This window comes from Gorilla gorilla, chromosome 14, assembly GCF_029281585.2.
Source record: "Gorilla gorilla gorilla isolate KB3781 chromosome 14, NHGRI_mGorGor1-v2.1_pri, whole genome shotgun sequence".
NCBI lineage: Eukaryota > Metazoa > Chordata > Mammalia > Primates > Hominidae > Gorilla > Gorilla gorilla.
In genome coordinates this window covers 29,708,055-29,728,654 of record NC_073238.2, presented here as the reverse complement: position 1 = coordinate 29,728,654, position 20,600 = coordinate 29,708,055, and positions in this window count along the sequence as shown.

Genomic DNA, 20,600 nt, shown 5'->3' with positions numbered 1-20,600 from the left:
ACCAGCATGTAAGCAAAACAACATAGTGGTGGTGCAAAAACAGACTCATAGACCAATAGAACAGAATTGAGAACTCAGAAATAAGACCACACAGCTACAACCATCTGATCTTCAACAAAACTGACAAACACAAGTAATGGGGAAAGGATTTTCTATTTAATTAATGGTGCTGGAAGAACTATGGAAGAACTTTAGCCATATGCAGAAAATTGAAACTGGACCCCCTTCCTTACACCTTATACAAAAATTAGCTCAAGATAGGTTAAAGACTTAAGTGTAAAATCCAAAACTATAAAAACCCTAGAAGAAAATCTAGGCAATACCATTCAGGACATAGGCATAGGCAAAGATTTCATGACAAAAATGCCAAAAACAATAGCAACAAAAGCAGAAATTAACAAATGGGGTCTAATTAAACTAAAGAGCTTCTGCTCAGCAAAAGAAACTATCATCACAGTGAACAGACAACCTACAGAATGGGAGAAAAATTTGCTATTTATCCATCCGACAAAGGTCTAATATCCAGAATTTACAGGGAACTTAAACAAATTTACAAGAAAAAAACAGACAATCCTATTAAAAAGTGGACAAAGGACATGAACAGACACTTCTCAAAAGAAGACATTTATGTGGTCAACAAACATGCAAAAAAAAAGTTCAATATCACTAATCATTAGAGAAATGCAAATCAAAACCGCAATGAGATACCATCTCACACTAGTCAGAATGGTGATTATTAAAAAGTCAAGAAACAACTGATACTGTTGAGGCTGCAGAGAAATAGGAATGCTTTTACACTGTTGGTAGGAATGTAAATTAGTTCAACCATTGTGGAAGACTGTGGCAATTCCTCGAAGTCCTAGAACCAGAAATACCATTTGACCCAGCAATCCCATTACTAGGTATGTACCCAAAGGAATATAAATCATTTTATTATAAAGACACATGCATGTGTATGTTCATTGCAGCACTATTCACAATAGCTAATACATGAAATCAACCCAAATGCCCATCAATGATAGACTGGGTAAATAAAATGTGGTACATATACAACATGGAATACTATGCAGCCATAAAAGGAAATGAGATCAAGTCCTTTGCAGGGACATGGATGGAGCTGAAAGCCATTATCCTCAGCAAACTAATGCAGGAACAGAAAACCTTGAAATATGAGCTATAATGAGGGGCACTAGAGGTACTTGGCTTTAAAAAGACATAGCTGCAGTGACATGATGTTAGTTACATAGCCTTTGAAGCCATGTTGTGTGAAAGAGCAGTTGGATATTGACGTTGGCTACCAAAACCAATGGGTAGGCATTTAGATTTTGGTTCACTAGAAAACCTGAACTATCTATCGATTAAGCTCTCAAAAACTAAGTAGACTGCTGCCTCCTAAATAAAATATGTCTCCCACTGTGGAAATGTCATTGATTTTCAATTTGTATAGCTTTTATTATTATTATTATTGTAAGGCCAGGAGTGACAACTTCTGAGCCCTTCACATGTTGGTGATAAATCCAAAAGTCCTGTAACGTATTTGTTTTCTCATTTTTTAAAACCAAATATTTGAAGCTATTTTATTAAGGGTTTCCTTTTCCTCAAAAAGTAAATGCATTAAGTATAATCTAGATATTCTACACTCATGAGAAAGATATTTCATTGTATATAACCAGAGCTATAGGCCTACAAACATTTGGACTTTATCAGAGGTAAATAATAAGAGATCATACTATTAGTTAAAATTAAAGTATAAATTTAGATCATTATATTTAATTGGTTATTTTTTAAAGCTGACATAACTTTAATTTACAATGTAAACTCAGGAGTGAAAGAGCATTAAGTAACTCATGATCTGTAAAGAAAATTTCAAAATTTAAGGTAAGTAATGAGATTTCCCCATATTTCTGTGTTTAATTCATCAATGTTTTTAAAATACTTAAACCAGCTAAGAAGTGTGTTCAGGTTTCTACTTATTTTAAAAGTGACTTATGTATTTTTCTTACAAGGGAGGATGATTGCAGAGGAGTTTAGAGCCTGCATCGTGGTTCCAAGTTAGCATCACCGTTCCTGGTCCTTCCGTCTTTCTGCTTAGTCATATTTAACTTGTGTTTATTTCGTCATGATCAGAATATGTGTCTTTCTCAACTATCATATGTATGTTCTAGGTAGAAAGGAGAAAAACAAGAGTTTATGTTGTTCTGTCAAATTATAGAAAGTTTATTTGATAATAAATCAACTGTTAAAAAGTACCCCTTAAAAGTATAATAAGTATACAATATTAAAAGAAAGCATGGGACTTTGCACAATTGTGAAATCTATTGAGAATTTTGTAAGTTTTTACATTTTGATCTGTGCTGTCATTTATTAATTCAGTCAAAATTTGCTTCAAAAACACATAGTTGTCAGAATATGTAAGTGCCTTAGAAGAGTGCAATCTATAAGTAAAATAATTTTGAATATTCATCTGAAATAGTTTGAAAAGGTTTTGAAAATCTACTGTCTCTCTTATTTCTTGTAATCAACATATTTCTCAATAGGAAAATTCACCATTTGCCATCAAAATGTATTGTCTGAAACTTCCACTGGAACCTTCATATGGCAAAATATTTAGGCATTCTGAGGAGATGCAAAGTTTGGTAAGCAGAATAAATATGTTTTAATATTTAATCATTATAAATGATATTTGGAAAATTATAAAGATGTTCTTAGTTCAATTAATAGAGTAAGATTTATATATCTATTAAGAGTGCTGGGCCAGACAGGGTGGCTCACACCTGTAACCCCAGCACTTTGGAAGCCCGAGGAGGGAGGATCAACTGAGGTCAGGAGTTCGAGACCAGCCTGGCCAACATGGTGAAACCCCATCTCTACTAAAAATACAAAAATTAGCAGGGCATGGTGGTGCTTGCCTGTAATCCCAGCTACTGAGGAGGCTAAGGCAGGAGAATTGCTTAAATTCGGGACATTTCAATGAGCTGAGATCTAGCCACTGCATTCCAGCCTGGGCAACACAGTGAAACTCCGTCTCAAAACAAAACAAAACAAAAAACAAAAGTGCAGGCAACACATTATAATCAATATCAAAAGTTTTTATGTTGAAAGATGGGTAAGAATTAAAACTTTGATTTTTCAACTGAGATATTTAGTCGAGATATTTGAAATTACTGGAAAGCAAAAGGAAATTTTAATGTACTGCGGAGTAGCCTAGGGTAGTATGTGTATGTATTTCTACTAAATGCAAAAGAAAGTACCAGATAAAAAATGCAATAGGCTTCTACTTCTAGTTCAGGATGGGAAAAGATGGGGAAGACCAAAAAAGATTGGCATAATGCACAAATCCATGTGATTTCTGAAGGGAGTGGACACGATCAGTCTTGATAAACTGATAACCAGTTAGTGGATCTGCAGGTTTCATCTGTGGTATTTTCTTTTAGATGATTTGTGTAGTGACTAAAAAACAGTCAATACATTTAAATAAACTGCACGTTGTGCACATGTACTCTAAAACTTAAAGTATAATAAAAAAATAAAATAAATAAATAAACTTTTTTTCTGGTTTAGTAATTGAGGTTGGCCCATGTCTATTATTAATTGTTAACTATTTCCTAATCAATAATCTGTCTTATATTAAACTGTACATACACATTACAAGAAATTTGAGTTACACTCACACATAACTGAATAACATATTTACTGCTTATATAGGCATGCATATAATGTTAAAATCTAGATATAAAAATAAGAAAATGAAACCATAATTTTTAAGTAATGGAACTTCTTCCAAAAAATCAAATATGGTTATGCATTGGTATGACAATTCTGAATCCTGCCCTCAGGCAGCACCTGAACACTATCAATAAATTGTCTGCACTGCAGGCCGATGATGGTTTAAGGACAGCAGTGTTAATAATAATGTTCAAAGTGTCAGTCTGGAGGGGAGGCAATAATTGACCGTATGAGACTATTAAGCTATAAAAACAATGTTTTATTTTGAGCATCAAAATATGATAGACAGAGCTTCAAATGCTCTTGGTGAAGTCATTATTAACACATACAAAACTGATTTTCATTCAACGTTTACTGTAGAGAAAATTATATTCCATCAGGCTTTAAAATTGAGAAGAAAACAGAAAGAGTAAGTCTTAAATGCCTTTCTTCCTCACCTTCCTCCTTCACCTAGTTTGCCTGTGGACCTACACAGTTACATTCCCACATACCTCCTGGGTGTATCTCTTTGCAGATCATTTACCTTACATTTCTACATTTCCCCTTAATTTTTTCCTCATCAATAGATGAGAAAAAAATTTGTTAAATCATGGTAGATGAATATGGACCAGATCATCCCATGAACTACGTTCAATCGTTGGTTTTACCTTTCAAAAAAATTCTGAATGAAATATGTAATAATTTAATATTCTAAAACATTATTTTTCCAGGAATATTTACATATATTCACCCTTCCTTCTAAAATAGTGGCCAGAGCAGTTAGAAAACAAAAGCATGAGAAAGAGTAACTCTTACAGTTGTATTATGTCTGTATGCCTCCCCAGTTCTGCAAAGATTATGAGGATTTTTTTTAGGTCTGTACATAGTTTTAAGATATCCTGAAACAATCCACATAAATAAACTCATTACCATAATAATCTGCAAGATAGACATTGTCATCCTCAAGTAATACCAAAGAAATCTTTTTTGCCTGCAAGATCTGAATCTGAAAATCCCAAAGCTCAAGTTTACCTGGCTAATAGGTAGTAAGACTGGGGCCTCAATCTGGTTTATCTAATTCTGAAAAGTGTTTTGCTATAAAAGCACTATAGGAAATAAAACATTAGACAAGACTGTATACCTTTAGATAATAAGAATATTTATGTCATTGAACCTGAAAAGATACTGTTTAACTTTCATGTTCTACTTGTCATTTTTCTTTTCTGCTTTTATATGTAATGTAGGTAATAGATACCCAGGAATCAACTTAAATTCCCATCAGTGGTAGACTGGAAAAAGAAAGTACGGTACATATACACCATGAATTACTATGCAGCCATAAAAAAGAATGAGATCTGTCCTTTGCAGCAACATGGATGGAGCTTGGAGGCCATTATCCTTAGCAAAGTAACACAGGATCAGAAAACCCAATACTCCCTATTTTCACTTATCATGGGGAGCTAAATAATGAGAACACACTGACAGAAAGAGCAGCACAATAGACACTGGGGTGTGCTTGAGGGAGGAGGATGAGAGATGGGTGAGGTTCAGGGAAAAAAAATTGTTGGGTACTATGCTTACTACTCAGGTGACAAAATAATCTGTTCATCAAACCCCTGAGTCACGAATTTACCTAAAGAACAAACCTGCACATGTTCCCATGAACCTAAAATAAAAGTTAAAATATTTAAGATAATAGTAATAATTAAAAAGTGTGAAATGTTGTGATAATTACTAAAATGTCAAATAGAGACACCAGGTGAGCACATGTTGTTGGAAAAATAGAATGAATAGACTTGCTTGATGCAAGATTGCCACAAACCTTCAATTTGTGAAAAATGTGTTCTTTGTGAAAAGCTATAAAGTGAAGCACACGCAAAAAAAGTGAGTTTGATTAATGCAATTCATTGTTGCTGAAAGATACCTTGAAATATGAGCTATAATGAGGGGCACTAGAGGTACTTGGCTTTAAGAAGACATAGGTGCAGTGGCATGATGTTAGTTACATAGCCTTTGAAGCCATGTTGTGTGAAAGAGCAGTTGGATATTGACGTTGGCTACCAAAACCAATGGGTAGGCATTTAGATTTTGGTTCACTAGAAAACCTGAACTATCTATCGATTAAGCTCTCAAAAACTAAGTAGACTGCTGCCTCCTAAATAAAATATGTCTCCCACTGTGGAAATGTCATTGATTTTCAATTTGTATAGCTTTTATTATTATTATTATTGTAAGGCCAGGAGTGACAACTTCTGAGCCCTTCACATGTTGGTGATAAATCCAAAAGTCCTGTAACGTATTTGTTTTCTCATTTTTTAAAACCAAATATTTGAAGCTATTTTATTAAGGGTTTCCTTTTCCTCAAAAAGTAAATGCATTAAGTATAATCTAGATATTCTACACTCATGAGAAAGATATTTCATTGTATATAACCAGAGCTATAGGCCTACAAACATTTGGACTTTATCAGAGGTAAATAATAAGAGATCATACTATTAGTTAAAATTAAAGTATAAATTTAGATCATTATATTTAATTGGTTATTTTTTAAAGCTGACATAACTTTAATTTACAATGTAAACTCAGGAGTGAAAGAGCATTAAGTAACTCATGATCTGTAAAGAAAATTTCAAAATTTAAGGTAAGCAATGAGATTTCCCCATATTTCTGTGTTTAATTCATCAATGTTTTTAAAATACTTAAACCAGCTAAGAAGTGTGTTCAGGTTTCTATTTATTTTAAAAGTGACTTATGTATTTTTCTTACAAGGGAGGATGATTGCAGAGGAGTTTAGAGCCTGCATCGTGGTTCCAAGTTAGCATCACCGTTCCTGGTCCTTCCGTCTTTCTGCTTAGTCATATTTAACTTGTGTTTATTTCGTCATGATCAGAATATGTGTCTTTCTCAACTATCATATGTATGTTCTAGGTAGAAAGGAGAAAAACAAGAGTTTATGTTGTTCTGTCAAATTATAGAAAGTTTATTTGATAATAAATCAACTGTTAAAAAGTACCCCTTAAAAGTATAATAAGTATACAATATTAAAAGAAAGCATGGGACTTTGCACAATTGTGAAATCTATTGAGAATTTTGTAAGTTTTTACATTTTGATCTGTGCTGTCATTTATTAATTCAGTCAAAATTTGCTTCAAAAACACATAGTTGTCAGAATATGTAAGTGCCTTAGAAGAGTGCAATCTATAAGTAAAATAATTCTGAATATTCATCTGAAATAGTTTGAAAAGGTTTTGAAAATCTACTGTCTCTCTTATTTCTTGTAATCAACATATTTCTCAATAGGAAAATTCACCATTTGCCATCAAAATGTATTGTCTGAAACTTCCACTGGAACCTTCATATGGCAAAATATTTAGGCATTCTGAGGAGATGCAAAGTTTGGTAAGCAGAATAAATATGTTTTAATATTTAATCATTATAAATGATATTTGGAAAATTATAAAGATGTTCTTAGTTCAATTAATAGAGTAAGATTTATATATCTATTAAGAGTGCTGGGCCAGACAGGGTGGCTCACACCTGTAACCCCAGCACTTTGGAAGCCCGAGGAGGGAGGATCAACTGAGGTCAGGAGTTCGAGACCAGCCTGGCCAACATGGTGAAACCCCATCTCTACTAAAAATACAAAAATTAGCAGGGCATGGTGGTGCTTGCCTGTAATCCCAGCTACTGAGGAGGCTAAGGCAGGAGAATTGCTTAAATTCGGGACATTTCAATGAGCTGAGATCTAGCCACTGCATTCCAGCCTGGGCAACACAGTGAAACTCCGTCTCAAAACAAAACAAAACAAAAAACAAAAGTGCAGGCAACACATTATAATCAATATTAAAAGTTTTTATGTTGAAAGATGGGTAAGAATTAAAACTTTGATTTTTCAACTGAGATATTTAGTTGAGATATTTGAAATTACTGGAAAGCAAAAGGAAATTTTAATGTACTGTGGAGTAGCCTAGGGTAGTATGTGTATGTATTTCTACTAAATGCAAAAGAAAGTACCAGATAAAAAATGCAATAGGCTTCTACTTCTAGTTCAGGATGGGAAAAGATGGGGAAGACCAAAAAAGATTGGCATAATGCACAAATCCATGTGATTTCTGAAGGGAGTGGACACGATCAGTCTTGATAAACTGATAACCAGTTAGTGGATCTGCAGGTTTCATCTGTGGTATTTTCTTTTAGATGATTTGTGTAGTGACTAAAAAACAGTCAATACATTTAAATAAACTGCACGTTGTGCACATGTACTCTAAAACTTAAAGTATAATAAAAAATAAAATAAATAAATAAACTTTTTTTCTGGTTTAGTAATTGAGGTTGGCCCATGTCTATTATTAATTGTTAACTATTTCCTAATCAATAATCTGTCTTATATTAAACTGTACATACACATTACAAGAAATTTGAGTTACACTCACACATAACTGAATAACATATTTACTGCTTATATAGGCATGCATATAATGTTAAAATCTAGATATAAAAATAAGAAAATGAAACCATAATTTTTAAGTAATGGAACTTCTTCCAAAAAATCAAATATGGTTATGCATTGGTATGACAATTCTGAATCCTGCCCTCAGGCAGCACCTGAACACTGTTTTATTAGCTATCAATAAATTGTCTGCACTGCAGGCCGATGATGGTTTAAGGACAGCAGTGTTAATAATAATGTTCAAAGTGTCAGTCTGGAGGGGAGGCAATAATTGACCGTATGAGACTATTAAGCTATAAAAACAATGTTTTATTTTGAGCATCAAAATATGATAGACAGAGCTTCAAATGCTCTTGGTGAAGTCATTATTAACACATACAAAACTGATTTTCATTCAATGTTTACTGTAGAGAAAATTATATTCCATCAGGCTTTAAAATTGAGAAGAAAACAGAAAGAGTAAGTCTTAAATGCCTTTCTTCCTCACCTTCCTCCTTCACCTAGTTTGCCTGTGGACCTACACAGTTACATTCCCACATACCTCCTGGGTGTATCTCTTTGCAGATCATTTACCTTACATTTCTACATTTCCCCTTAATTTTTTCCTCATCAATAGATGAGAAAAAAATTTGTTAAATCATGGTAGATGAATATGGACCAGATCATCCCATGAACTACGTTCAATCGTTGGTTTTACCTTTCAAAAAAATTCTGAATGAAATATGTAATAATTTAATATTCTAAAACATTATTTTTCCAGGAATATTTACATATATTCACCCTTCCTTCTAAAACAGTGGCCAGAGCAGTTAGAAAACAAAAGCATGAGAAAGAGTAACTCTTACAGTTGTATTATGTCTGTATGCCTCCCCAGTTCTGCAAAGATTATGAGGATTTTTTTTAGGTCTGTACATAGTTTTAAGATATCCTGAAACAATCCACATAAATAAACTCATTACCATAATAATCTGCAAGATAGACATTGTCATCCTCAAGTAATACCAAAGAAATCTTTTTTGCCTGCAAGATCTGAATCTGAAAATCCCAAAGCTCAAGTTTACCTGGCTAATAGGTAGTAAGACTGGGGCCTCAATCTGGTTTATCTAATTCTGAAAAGTGTTTTGCTATAAAAGCACTATAGGAAATAAAACATTAGACAAGACTGTATACCTTTAGATAATAAGAATATTTATGTCATTGAACCTGAAAAGATACTGTTTAACTTTCATGTTCTACTTGTCATTTTTCTTTTCTGCTTTTATATGTAATGTAGGTAATAGATACCCAGGAATCAACTTAAATTCCCATCAGTGGTAGACTGGAAAAAGAAAGTACGGTACATATACACCATGAATTACTATGCAGCCATAAAAAAGAATGAGATCTGTCCTTTGCAGCAACATGGATGGAGCTTGGAGTCCATTATCCTTAGCAAAGTAACACAGGATCAGAAAACCCAATACTCCCTATTTTCACTTATCATGGGGAGCTAAATAATGAGAACACACTGACAGAAAGAGCAGCACAATAGACACTGGGGTGTGCTTGAGGGAGGAGGATGAGAGATGGGTGAGGTTCAGGGAAAAAAATTGTTGGGTACTATGCTTACTACTCAGGTGACAAAATAATCTGTTCATCAAACCCCTGAGTCACGAATTTACCTAAAGAACAAACCTGCACATGTTCCCATGAACCTAAAATAAAAGTTAAAATATTTAAGATAATAGTAATAATTAAAAAGTGTGAAATGTTGTGATAATTACTAAAATGTCAAATAGAGACACCAGGTGAGCACATGTTGTTGGAAAAATAGAATGAATAGACTTGCTTGATGCAAGATTGCCACAAACCTTCAATTTGTGAAAAATGTGTTCTTTGTGAAAAGCTATAAAGTGAAGCACACGCAAAAAAAGTGAGTTTGATTAATGCAATTCATTGTTGCTGAAAGATACCTTGAAATATGAGCTATAATGAGGGGCACTAGAGGTACTTGGCTTTAAGAAGACATAGGTGCAGTGGCATGATGTTAGTTACATAGCCTTTGAAGCCATGTTGTGTGAAAGAGCAGTTGGATATTGACGTTGGCTACCAAAACCAATGGGTAGGCATTTAGATTTTGGTTCACTAGAAAACCTGAACTATCTATCGATTAAGCTCTCAAAAACTAAGTAGACTGCTGCCTCCTAAATAAAATATGTCTCCCACTGTGGAAATGTCATTGATTTTCAATTTGTATAGCTTTTATTATTATTATTATTGTAAGGCCAGGAGTGACAACTTCTGAGCCCTTCACATGTTGGTGATAAATCCAAAAGTCCTGTAACGTATTTGTTTTCTCATTTTTTAAAACCAAATATTTGAAGCTATTTTATTAAGGGTTTCCTTTTCCTCAAAAAGTAAATGCATTAAGTATAATCTAGATATTCTACACTCATGAGAAAGATATTTCATTGTATATAACCAGAGCTATAGGCCTACAAACATTTGGACTTTATCAGAGGTAAATAATAAGAGATCATACTATTAGTTAAAATTAAAGTATAAATTTAGATCATTATATTTAATTGGTTATTTTTTAAAGCTGACATAACTTTAATTTACAATGTAAACTCAGGAGTGAAAGAGCATTAAGTAACTCATGATCTGTAAAGAAAATTTCAAAATTTAAGGTAAGCAATGAGATTTCCCCATATTTCTGTGTTTAATTCATCAATGTTTTTAAAATACTTAAACCAGCTAAGAAGTGTGTTCAGGTTTCTATTTATTTTAAAAGTGACTTATGTATTTTTCTTACAAGGGAGGATGATTGCAGAGGAGTTTAGAGCCTGCATCGTGGTTCCAAGTTAGCATCACCGTTCCTGGTCCTTCCGTCTTTCTGCTTAGTCATATTTAACTTGTGTTTATTTCGTCATGATCAGAATATGTGTCTTTCTCAACTATCATATGTATGTTCTAGGTAGAAAGGAGAAAAACAAGAGTTTATGTTGTTCTGTCAAATTATAGAAAGTTTATTTGATAATAAATCAACTGTTAAAAAGTACCCCTTAAAAGTATAATAAGTATACAATATTAAAAGAAAGCATGGGACTTTGCACAATTGTGAAATCTATTGAGAATTTTGTAAGTTTTTACATTTTGATCTGTGCTGTCATTTATTAATTCAGTCAAAATTTGCTTCAAAAACACATAGTTGTCAGAATATGTAAGTGCCTTAGAAGAGTGCAATCTATAAGTAAAATAATTTTGAATATTCATCTGAAATAGTTTGAAAAGGTTTTGAAAATCTACTGTCTCTCTTATTTCTTGTAATCAACATATTTCTCAATAGGAAAATTCACCATTTGCCATCAAAATGTATTGTCTGAAACTTCCACTGGAACCTTCATATGGCAAAATATTTAGGCATTCTGAGGAGATGCAAAGTTTGGTAAGCAGAATAAATATGTTTTAATATTTAATCATTATAAATGATATTTGGAAAATTATAAAGATGTTCTTAGTTCAATTAATAGAGTAAGATTTATATATCTATTAAGAGTGCTGGGCCAGACAGGGTGGCTCACACCTGTAACCCCAGCACTTTGGAAGCCCGAGGAGGGAGGATCAACTGAGGTCAGGAGTTCGAGACCAGCCTGGCCAACATGGTGAAACCCCATCTCTACTAAAAATACAAAAATTAGCAGGGCATGGTGGTGCTTGCCTGTAATCCCAGCTACTGAGGAGGCTAAGGCAGGAGAATTGCTTAAATTCGGGACATTTCAATGAGCTGAGATCTAGCCACTGCATTCCAGCCTGGGCAACACAGTGAAACTCCGTCTCAAAACAAAACAAAACAAAAAACAAAAGTGCAGGCAACACATTATAATCAATATCAAAAGTTTTTATGTTGAAAGATGGGTAAGAATTAAAACTTTGATTTTTCAACTGAGATATTTAGTCGAGATATTTGAAATTACTGGAAAGCAAAAGGAAATTTTAATGTACTGCGGAGTAGCCTAGGGTAGTATGTGTATGTATTTCTACTAAATGCAAAAGAAAGTACCAGATAAAAAATGCAATAGGCTTCTACTTCTAGTTCAGGATGGGAAAAGATGGGGAAGACCAAAAAAGATTGGCATAATGCACAAATCCATGTGATTTCTGAAGGGAGTGGACACGATCAGTCTTGATAAACTGATAACCAGTTAGTGGATCTGCAGGTTTCATCTGTGGTATTTTCTTTTAGATGATTTGTGTAGTGACTAAAAAACAGTCAATACATTTAAATAAACTGCACGTTGTGCACATGTACTCTAAAACTTAAAGTATAATAAAAAAATAAAATAAATAAATAAACTTTTTTTCTGGTTTAGTAATTGAGGTTGGCCCATGTCTATTATTAATTGTTAACTATTTCCTAATCAATAATCTGTCTTATATTAAACTGTACATACACATTACAAGAAATTTGAGTTACACTCACACATAACTGAATAACATATTTACTGCTTATATAGGCATGCATATAATGTTAAAATCTAGATATAAAAATAAGAAAATGAAACCATAATTTTTAAGTAATGGAACTTCTTCCAAAAAATCAAATATGGTTATGCATTGGTATGACAATTCTGAATCCTGCCCTCAGGCAGCACCTGAACACTATCAATAAATTGTCTGCACTGCAGGCCGATGATGGTTTAAGGACAGCAGTGTTAATAATAATGTTCAAAGTGTCAGTCTGGAGGGGAGGCAATAATTGACCGTATGAGACTATTAAGCTATAAAAACAATGTTTTATTTTGAGCATCAAAATATGATAGACAGAGCTTCAAATGCTCTTGGTGAAGTCATTATTAACACATACAAAACTGATTTTCATTCAACGTTTACTGTAGAGAAAATTATATTCCATCAGGCTTTAAAATTGAGAAGAAAACAGAAAGAGTAAGTCTTAAATGCCTTTCTTCCTCACCTTCCTCCTTCACCTAGTTTGCCTGTGGACCTACACAGTTACATTCCCACATACCTCCTGGGTGTATCTCTTTGCAGATCATTTACCTTACATTTCTACATTTCCCCTTAATTTTTTCCTCATCAATAGATGAGAAAAAAATTTGTTAAATCATGGTAGATGAATATGGACCAGATCATCCCATGAACTACGTTCAATCGTTGGTTTTACCTTTCAAAAAAATTCTGAATGAAATATGTAATAATTTAATATTCTAAAACATTATTTTTCCAGGAATATTTACATATATTCACCCTTCCTTCTAAAATAGTGGCCAGAGCAGTTAGAAAACAAAAGCATGAGAAAGAGTAACTCTTACAGTTGTATTATGTCTGTATGCCTCCCCAGTTCTGCAAAGATTATGAGGATTTTTTTTAGGTCTGTACATAGTTTTAAGATATCCTGAAACAATCCACATAAATAAACTCATTACCATAATAATCTGCAAGATAGACATTGTCATCCTCAAGTAATACCAAAGAAATCTTTTTTGCCTGCAAGATCTGAATCTGAAAATCCCAAAGCTCAAGTTTACCTGGCTAATAGGTAGTAAGACTGGGGCCTCAATCTGGTTTATCTAATTCTGAAAAGTGTTTTGCTATAAAAGCACTATAGGAAATAAAACATTAGACAAGACTGTATACCTTTAGATAATAAGAATATTTATGTCATTGAACCTGAAAAGATACTGTTTAACTTTCATGTTCTACTTGTCATTTTTCTTTTCTGCTTTTATATGTAATGTAGGTAATAGATACCCAGGAATCAACTTAAATTCCCATCAGTGGTAGACTGGAAAAAGAAAGTACGGTACATATACACCATGAATTACTATGCAGCCATAAAAAAGAATGAGATCTGTCCTTTGCAGCAACATGGATGGAGCTTGGAGGCCATTATCCTTAGCAAAGTAACACAGGATCAGAAAACCCAATACTCCCTATTTTCACTTATCATGGGGAGCTAAATAATGAGAACACACTGACAGAAAGAGCAGCACAATAGACACTGGGGTGTGCTTGAGGGAGGAGGATGAGAGATGGGTGAGGTTCAGGGAAAAAAATTGTTGGGTACTATGCTTACTACTCAGGTGACAAAATAATCTGTTCATCAAACCCCTGAGTCACGAATTTACCTAAAGAACAAACCTGCACATGTTCCCATGAACCTAAAATAAAAGTTAAAATATTTAAGATAATAGTAATAATTAAAAAGTGTGAAATGTTGTGATAATTACTAAAATGTCAAATAGAGACACCAGGTGAGCACATGTTGTTGGAAAAATAGAATGAATAGACTTGCTTGATGCAAGATTGCCACAAACCTTCAATTTGTGAAAAATGTGTTCTTTGTGAAAAGCTATAAAGTGAAGCACACGCAAAAAAAGTGAGTTTGATTAATGCAATTCATTGTTGCTGAAAGATACCTTGAAATATGAGCTATAATGAGGGGCACTAGAGGTACTTGGCTTTAAGAAGACATAGGTGCAGTGGCATGATGTTAGTTACATAGCCTTTGAAGCCATGTTGTGTGAAAGAGCAGTTGGATATTGACGTTGGCTACCAAAACCAATGGGTAGGCATTTAGATTTTGGTTCACTAGAAAACCTGAACTATCTATCGATTAAGCTCTCAAAAACTAAGTAGACTGCTGCCTCCTAAATAAAATATGTCTCCCACTGTGGAAATGTCATTGATTTTCAATTTGTATAGCTTTTATTATTATTATTATTGTAAGGCCAGGAGTGACAACTTCTGAGCCCTTCACATGTTGGTGATAAATCCAAAAGTCCTGTAACGTATTTGTTTTCTCATTTTTTAAAACCAAATATTTGAAGCTATTTTATTAAGGGTTTCCTTTTCCTCAAAAAGTAAATGCATTAAGTATAATCTAGATATTCTACACTCATGAGAAAGATATTTCATTGTATATAACCAGAGCTATAGGCCTACAAACATTTGGACTTTATCAGAGGTAAATAATAAGAGATCATACTATTAGTTAAAATTAAAGTATAAATTTAGATCATTATATTTAATTGGTTATTTTTTAAAGCTGACATAACTTTAATTTACAATGTAAACTCAGGAGTGAAAGAGCATTAAGTAACTCATGATCTGTAAAGAAAATTTCAAAATTTAAGGTAAGCAATGAGATTTCCCCATATTTCTGTGTTTAATTCATCAATGTTTTTAAAATACTTAAACCAGCTAAGAAGTGTGTTCAGGTTTCTATTTATTTTAAAAGTGACTTATGTATTTTTCTTACAAGGGAGGATGATTGCAGAGGAGTTTAGAGCCTGCATCGTGGTTCCAAGTTAGCATCACCGTTCCTGGTCCTTCCGTCTTTCTGCTTAGTCATATTTAACTTGTGTTTATTTCGTCATGATCAGAATATGTGTCTTTCTCAACTATCATATGTATGTTCTAGGTAGAAAGGAGAAAAACAAGAGTTTATGTTGTTCTGTCAAATTATAGAAAGTTTATTTGATAATAAATCAACTGTTAAAAAGTACCCCTTAAAAGTATAATAAGTATACAATATTAAAAGAAAGCATGGGACTTTGCACAATTGTGAAATCTATTGAGAATTTTGTAAGTTTTTACATTTTGATCTGTGCTGTCATTTATTAATTCAGTCAAAATTTGCTTCAAAAACACATAGTTGTCAGAATATGTAAGTGCCTTAGAAGAGTGCAATCTATAAGTAAAATAATTCTGAATATTCATCTGAAATAGTTTGAAAAGGTTTTGAAAATCTACTGTCTCTCTTATTTCTTGTAATCAACATATTTCTCAATAGGAAAATTCACCATTTGCCATCAAAATGTATTGTCTGAAACTTCCACTGGAACCTTCATATGGCAAAATATTTAGGCATTCTGAGGAGATGCAAAGTTTGGTAAGCAGAATAAATATGTTTTAATATTTAATCATTATAAATGATATTTGGAAAATTATAAAGATGTTCTTAGTTCAATTAATAGAGTAAGATTTATATATCTATTAAGAGTGCTGGGCCAGACAGGGTGGCTCACACCTGTAACCCCAGCACTTTGGAAGCCCGAGGAGGGAGGATCAACTGAGGTCAGGAGTTCGAGACCAGCCTGGCCAACATGGTGAAACCCCATCTCTACTAAAAATACAAAAATTAGCAGGGCATGGTGGTGCTTGCCTGTAATCCCAGCTACTGAGGAGGCTAAGGCAGGAGAATTGCTTAAATTCGGGACATTTCAATGAGCTGAGATCTAGCCACTGCATTCCAGCCTGGGCAACACAGTGAAACTCCGTCTCAAAACAAAACAAAACAAAAAACAAAAGTGCAGGCAACACATTATAATCAATATTAAAAGTTTTTATGTTGAAAGATGGGTAAGAATTAAAACTTTGATTTTTCAACTGAGATATTTAGTTGAGATATTTGAAATTACTGGAAAGCAAAAGGAAATTTTAATGTACTGTGGAGTAGCCTAGGGTAGTATGTGTATGTATTTCTACTAAATGCAAAAGAAAGTACCAGATAAAAAATGCAATAGGCTTCTACTTCTAGTTCAGGATGGGAAAAGATGGGGAAGACCAAAAAAGATTGGCATAATGCACAAATCCATGTGATTTCTGAAGGGAGTGGACACGATCAGTCTTGATAAACTGATAACCAGTTAGTGGATCTGCAGGTTTCATCTGTGGTATTTTCTTTTAGATGATTTGTGTAGTGACTAAAAAACAGTCAATACATTTAAATAAACTGCACGTTGTGCACATGTACTCTAAAACTTAAAGTATAATAAAAAATAAAATAAATAAATAAACTTTTTTTCTGGTTTAGTAATTGAGGTTGGCCCATGTCTATTATTAATTGTTAACTATTTCCTAATCAATAATCTGTCTTATATTAAACTGTACATACACATTACAAGAAATTTGAGTTACACTCACACATAACTGAATAACATATTTACTGCTTATATAGGCATGCATATAATGTTAAAATCTAGATATAAAAATAAGAAAATGAAACCATAATTTTTAAGTAATGGAACTTCTTCCAAAAAATCAAATATGGTTATGCATTGGTATGACAATTCTGAATCCTGCCCTCAGGCAGCACCTGAACACTGTTTTATTAGCTATCAATAAATTGTCTGCACTGCAGGCCGATGATGGTTTAAGGACAGCAGTGTTAATAATAATGTTCAAAGTGTCAGTCTGGAGGGGAGGCAATAATTGACCGTATGAGACTATTAAGCTATAAAAACAATGTTTTATTTTGAGCATCAAAATATGATAGACAGAGCTTCAAATGCTCTTGGTGAAGTCATTATTAACACATACAAAACTGATTTTCATTCAATGTTTACTGTAGAGAAAATTATATTCCATCAGGCTTTAAAATTGAGAAGAAAACAGAAAGAGTAAGTCTTAAATGCCTTTCTTCCTCACCTTCCTCCTTCACCTAGTTTGCCTGTGGACCTACACAGTTACATTCCCACATACCTCCTGGGTGTATCTCTTTGCAGATCATTTACCTTACATTTCTACATTTCCCCTTAATTTTTTCCTCATCAATAGATGAGAAAAAAATTTGTTAAATCATGGTAGATGAATATGGACCAGATCATCCCATGAACTACGTTCAATCGTTGGTTTTACCTTTCAAAAAAATTCTGAATGAAATATGTAATAATTTAATATTCTAAAACATTATTTTTCCAGGAATATTTACATATATTCACCCTTCCTTCTAAAACAGTGGCCAGAGCAGTTAGAAAACAAAAGCATGAGAAAGAGTAACTCTTACAGTTGTATTATGTCTGTATGCCTCCCCAGTTCTGCAAAGATTATGAGGATTTTTTTTAGGTCTGTACATAGTTTTAAGATATCCTGAAACAATCCACATAAATAAACTCATTACCATAATAATCTGCAAGATAGACATTGTCATCCTCAAGTAATACCAAAGAAATCTTTTTTGCCTGCAAGATCTGAATCTGAAAATCCCAAAGCTCAAGTTTACCTGGCTAATAGGTAGTAAGACTGGGGCCTCAATCTGGTTTATCTAATTCTGAAAAGTGTTTTGCTATAAAAGCACTATAGGAAATAAAACATTAGACAAGACTGTATACCTTTAGATAATAAGAATATTTATGTCATTGAACCTGAAAAGATACTGTTTAACTTTCATGTTCTACTTGTCATTTTTCTTTTCTGCTTTTATATGTAATGTAGGTAATAGATACCCAGGAATCAACTTAAATTCCCATCAGTGGTAGACTGGAAAAAGAAAGTACGGTACATATACACCATGAATTACTATGCAGCCATAAAAAAGAATGAGATCTGTCCTTTGCAGCAACATGGATGGAGCTTGGAGGCCATTATCCTTAGCAAAGTAACACAGGATCAGAAAACCCAATACTCCCTATTTTCACTTATCATGGGGAGCTAAATAATGAGAACACACTGACAGAAAGAGCAGCACAATAGACACTGGGGTGTGCTTGAGGGAGGAGGATGAGAGATGGGTGAGGTTCAGGGAAAAAAAATTGTTGGGTACTATGCTTACTACTCAGGTGACAAAATAATCTGTTCATCAAACCCCTGAGTCACGAATTTACCTAAAGAACAAACCTGCACATGTTCCCATGAACCTAAAATAAAAGTTAAAATATTTAAGATAATAGTAATAATTAAAAAGTGTGAAATGTTGTGATAATTACTAAAATGTCAAATAGAGACACCAGGTGAGCACATGTTGTTGGAAAAATAGAATGAATAGACTTGCTTGATGCAAGATTGCCACAAACCTTCAATTTGTGAAAAATGTGTTCTTTGTGAAAAGCTATAAAGTGAAGCACACGCAAAAAAAGTGAGTTTGATTAATGCAATTCATTGTTGCTGAAAGATACCTTGAAATATGAGCTATAATGAGGGGCACTAGAGGTACTTGGCTTTAAGAAGACATAGGTGCAGTGGCATGATGTTAGTTACATAGCCTTTGAAGCCATGTTGTGTGAAAGAGCAGTTGGATATTGACGTTGGCTACCAAAACCAATGGGTAGGCATTTAGATTTTGGTTCACTAGAAAACCTGAACCATCTATCGATTAAGCTCTCAAAAACGAAATAGACTGCTGCCTCCTAAATAAAATATGTCTCCCACCATGGAAATGTCAAGCTAGGGTTACAATTCAGGTAATGTAAATATGGATCTAATGACTTCCAAGATGCTTTTCCAACTTAAAGTGTTAGACAAGTACCTTTTAAAAGAGTATACCATTTGAATTACCTGTAACCTTTTTAATATTTCTGGGAGGGTTTTTTTTGTGTGTGCTCCCTCTGTCATCACATGGAGAGTTATTTTGCCTTTTAGGGTAAAATATAAAAACAAATGCACGTCACAATATGATGCGGCAAACGTTACCCAGAAGCCTTAGTGATGTTGTTGCGATGGTATTAGCATGCACAGAGTATGCAACTCGCAGCTCTGCTGTGTGTGCTTGTTCTTTTGCTTTCTCTCATGTGTTCTGCTCCACATACTTTAAGAGAGTTTAATGTGGGTGTTCCAATTCAATCCCATTAGAGTACTATGTATATTATTGTTACTAAACCTTGCCTTCATAATCATTCCTATGTATGTGGTCTATTGAAAAGCAATCATTTATATCTTTAGGAGGATGAATGGGAAGTCACAGATCTAGAACAATAATCAACTTGAACTCATGCTGCTAGCACAGGTATGGATTTTTAATATAATCTCAGGCAGGGAAGTGCTTGCAGGCATGTTTTCTCAGTCAGGAGTTGAGAGCATATGCACGATGGCAGACACAAGGTAACTAGCCTTTGGCTGGTTGAAAGATGAAGTCATTATAAAGCTGGATTTTAAACCAAATGTAGTGCTGGCTGCTGTCTGGACTTACCTAAAACGTACACTATATTTTAAAAAGAAAGCTGAGAGTCACAGAAGTAAAACAAATAAATTCCAAAGTTGGCATTTTACATTATCATTTATCTGCAATAAGTGATAATTGATATTCCAAAAATATACTTTGCTTTGAATTCAAATGGTTTATTTTGAACAATTTATGAGTTCATCTCTGCACATGCCTAAAGAAGATAAATCAATAAATAAAAGAATAAAAATTAAAACTCTACATAATAAACACTTGATTTCTTAGTCCTGATTTCTCTTTTATTATGAAGACCAGAAGCAGAATGTTATTCTATTTTACCTAAAAAAATATATATGATCTTTAGAAACTCCTTGTCAACAATCATCTATGTGTGTGTGTGTATATATATCTCATACAAACAATATGTATCACATTTATATGTTATCAAGCACAATCATATAATAAACCCACAAATGTCCAACTCCAAAACTAGAAAATTATTAATAGCTTGTACTACTCCTGTGTTCTTCCCCATCTGCCTGTAGGAATTATTTCTTTTTCTAA